A 4,447-nucleotide genomic window follows, 5' to 3' on the forward strand; every position below is an offset into this window, starting at 1 on the left:
TTCTAGTGATATCTACAGAAATGCTCCTTTAGAGCTAACAGTTGAACAAATCTTTAACCAAGGGCACCCTACTGAATGATGTGGCCTCAATTTTTCCCTTTCAACAGAATGTGACTTTTGGGTTCCTTGCAATCTCCGTTTGTGTGCTTTCCAAAGCACTTTTCCTTCACCCACTATACATATTTTTGCCTTCATTAGGATTCTGTCTTCTATCATGAAAGATCCCATTGATGAATGTTCATTCACCTAGCTATCCTATAATGAAGAGAGGAAAGACTTAGAGACCAATGAATATGCTGGATATACATCATATAGAGATATCAGAGACATAGTCAGATCAAGATGGGGGAACTTTGGATACTGATAATCAAAAATGATCCAGACTGTTAATGCTGTCATAATGGACATGTTCTTCTCCACTGAAACTATAAGAGAGATAGAAATATCAAAGGCAGTTGGTCATTCATTCCTAAGTTTTGGTGTTTTGGTGAGAATTTAGAGTCCCTTCCCAGTCATACAAGTCTCCCTTCTACTCCAAATTAAACACCTTGTGGGCCAGAACTAGCTGTTTGGGTTGAAACACCTAGTTTTTCTTTTTTCCTATTATTTCTAGTAAATCATGCAAGCCTTGTGTTGATTGTACTGAATAATTTCCTTTCTCTGAGTTATGAAAGAATGCAGTCACTTTGACCAATACAAGTTATCATCTTTGAAGCATGTGTTGGGAGGAAAAAGGATGCAATGAAGTTATTTCCCTTATTGTTCTTCATTTAGAAATTTCTGCAGCTGGCTGTAGTCCTGGACTCTGCACTGAGCATTTATTAGATAAGAATGATATGGGAAAATGACTCTTTGTTGTGCAATCAACTATCTTTGATGGATACTTACCATGACGATCATTCTGGGACAGGTGACTTTATCTCTCTCCTTTCCAGAGAACAAATTATAAAAGTTTACAATTCAAATTCCTTGTGAGGGGTAGGAGAGTCTCCTTCTACACTGGAGCCTGAGAACAGAAACCAAGTCTCAAAGAAAAGATTGGCATTGACACTCAAGGAAAAACATTACCTTCTCTTAGTGGTGGTCCCCCCTCCATCTCAGGAAGCTGTGTCCAGCTTTCCTGAAGGATCTTCTGCATGTGGAAAAAGGAATGGAAGGGACATTATGGGAGTTGAGTTACTATCACCTTTCAAGACTGTTAGGGCCAGTGCCTAACTGTTGTGACTTTAAAGAATCTTAAAGAACCAGATCAGTCCAGTTGTAATTTCAGTAGACTGAAAGCTTAATACATACATACATACATACATACATACATACATACATACATACACACACATAAATGAATGAATGAATGAATAAATAAATTACCAGTCTGCATGGCAACCAATTGCCTGAAAAAAATTAGGTATAGAGTATGAACTTGTTATTTTGTTGGTATAGGAAGCCACATGGGTGAGGGAACTCCTAAAAATGCAAATTTGTCCCTTCTCTGAAACTTACAATCTTTGAGAATTGACTAAACCACTGAGAGGCTATCTGGCATGTCAATATGTATTAGAGTCTGGACTTGCACGCAAGCCTTCCTGGCTCTGAGACTATCTACTCTGACACACATCCTCTCATTGTAAACTGAATTAGTGATGTCGGTCTCATAGAAATTTAGTTGAAATATCACCCAGTCTGTCCTTCAACAAGGATCTCCTCTACTTTATCCCCAACAAGTAGACTACAGCTTCCAATGATTACACTGTGGGGAGCACAAAGTTATCAAATTATGTTGAAATGAAGAGCATATGAAGGACAGAAGTGTTAAGTAAATCACATAGAGATTAGAGTCACATTATGAAGGGTCTTAAAAATCAGAGTTAATTTTACCCTGAAAGCAATGAAGCTAGCTCTTTCTTTCTTTTTTCTTTCTTTCTTTCTTTCTTTCTTTCTTTCTTTCTTTCTTTCTTTCTTTCTTTCTTTCTTTCTTTCTTTCTTTCTTTCTTTCTCTCTCTTCCTCTCCTTTTATTTCTTTCTCTCTCCCTTTATTCCTTTTTTCTACCTTCCTTCCTTTTTCTTTCCTTCCTTGCTTCCCTCCTTCCTTCCTTCTCTCCTTCCTTCCTTCCTTCCTTCCTTCCTTCCTTCCTTCCTTCCTTCCTTCCTTCCTTCCTTCCTTTCTTCTTCTCCTTCTTTCTTCTTCTCCTCTTCCTCCTCTTCCTTTTCTTCCTCTTTCTCCTCCTCCTAGCAGAGGAATGACATGCTCAGAAATGTGCTTCAGGCATCTCAATTGGTTGATATTTGTAATATTCATTCACTTTTTTTTTTTACAGTTCCGATGAAATGCCTCATTTCCTCCATAATAGGAAATGTGTTTTAGATGGCATGTGTTTGTCAAAGTTGTGAATAATTCAAAGGTGACCATCAGTGTGGGCCAGGATCTAGAATGAGTTCTCAGATTCATTCTTCTAAGTCACTTGTGAACATTTTGAACAGTGTAGGATACTGAAAGATCCCTGGAATATTTTGAGACACCCCTATACAGAATAACATTGATTCATCAATCAAAAGTCCTTGTGCATGGTCATTCAATCAATTCTGTATCCACCTAAGTATATTATAGTCCTTATCAACTCCCAGTATCCTTTTCCCAGCTCCCAGTGTCACTGATGATTCAATTTTCCAGAATGTTAGTCTGCCTAGATTTCCATCTCAGGGTTACAAGGGTATCCTGGAAAGTTTAAAATATCTTTCTGAGGTTTTTGTCAAGAGTGGTATTCAATCTATCAAGCAATTAATAAACATTTGTTAAGTGTAAGGCACTGTGCTAAGTTATTCCTGCTGATATCTTCATTATATCATTGATTCATCTAGTGATGAGCACCCTGATATCACTGAACCAATTAACATTGATAAGACATTTAACGAAAAACTATATAGGAAAAGAAGTATAAATTCATCCCTCTGAACCAAGGGCACACTCTTCCCATATCACTTCAGTCCCTGGAAAGAGTGGGCTCCAACTGAAAGCATTTGCCCTACCAAGTCCACTTTCAGATGAGGCAAAGATGATGGATGAGATTGCTCCCTTGCTTGCAGAAACTGGTGCCTTACTGTATGGTCTGATTCATTGATGGGCTGGATCTCATGGGCTGCCCCAGGAGCTGCTCTGAAGCACTAGACTATCTTCATGAAAACTTTGTCATGGATGCCAATGTGTGGAACCTGGATAACAACCTTTCCTGAATTTTCAAAGCTTGCAAGTTTCTAATTTTATGTCTATAAGGGTGAGGAGAGGAAGAGAAAGAGAGAGAGGGAGAGAGAGAGAGAGAGAGAGAGAGAGAGAGAGAGAGAGAGAGAGAGAGAGAGAGAGAGAGAGAGAGAGAGAGAGAGAGAGAGAGACAGACTTGATGGTGCTCTTTTCCTTCACCCTGATGATTACAATAGTTATTAACTTCTTAATTGAAGGTAGGCAGGAAATAGAACAAGGGTGAGTCATCAGAGTTTTTAGCATACTTACTCGATTCTAACCCTCAATTCTAAATGCCTTACAGATTGATCAGAGCCTTTTCTCTGCTTTGAGATATGGGGACAGGAAACAATCATGGAATAACTGTGTATAGTCTGAAATAAGCTTCATTTTGCATGCATTGTTATCATTCGATCATTTCAGTCATGTTTGATTCTTTGTGACCCCATTCGGGATTTTCTTGACAGTGATACAGAAGCGGTTTGCCATTTGCTTCTCTAGATCATTTTACATATGAGGAAACTGAAGCCAGCAGGGTAAAATGAGTTGCCCAGGGTCACAGAGCTAGTAAGTATCTGAGGCCAGATTTGAATTCAGGTCTTTCTGACTCCAGGTCTGGCACTCTATCCACCACACCACCTAGCTGCCTATGCATGCTAGAAGCAGGCTAACCAAATTGCCCATTACTGGGTCCATTTTATCCAGTCTCCTGTGCCAATAAGATCACCAAGTGTAGGCTTCTCTATCATTATCCCAAGGATACCATGATGGACTTTCTCAGAAGACTGCAGCCTTTCTGGGGAGAAGATTTCAAATGAACTGGTGATGGAATGTCTCAAGATATAATTCTGCTTCTATGAAGCTAAGAGTTTTCAGTATCTGGATAATACAGTACCTAAGGTACACTTACGCATTACCAGCTATAATGATAGGGAATAAAATGTAGGTTAGTTCTCCCAAATATAGTGGAATTGAAGTACAATGGTTGCCTCCCACAGAACATAGAAGGAAAATGTGGGAAGAGACTCAGAGGCCATTTAGTCCAACCTGGCAAAACACCAGGCAGCAAGACTGATGTGTATAATAATACCTAAGAGGAAGGATGGTGTGGTTGACAGAAATCTGAACTGGGAGTCAGGAAGACTTGGATTCAAATCCTGTCTCTAGCACTTTAGCACAGTGAATAGAGTGCTGGATCTGGAGTTAGAAAATGTG

Source organism: Notamacropus eugenii, chromosome 2 (assembly GCF_028372415.1).
Source record: "Notamacropus eugenii isolate mMacEug1 chromosome 2, mMacEug1.pri_v2, whole genome shotgun sequence".
Classification (NCBI taxonomy): domain Eukaryota; kingdom Metazoa; phylum Chordata; class Mammalia; order Diprotodontia; family Macropodidae; genus Notamacropus; species Notamacropus eugenii.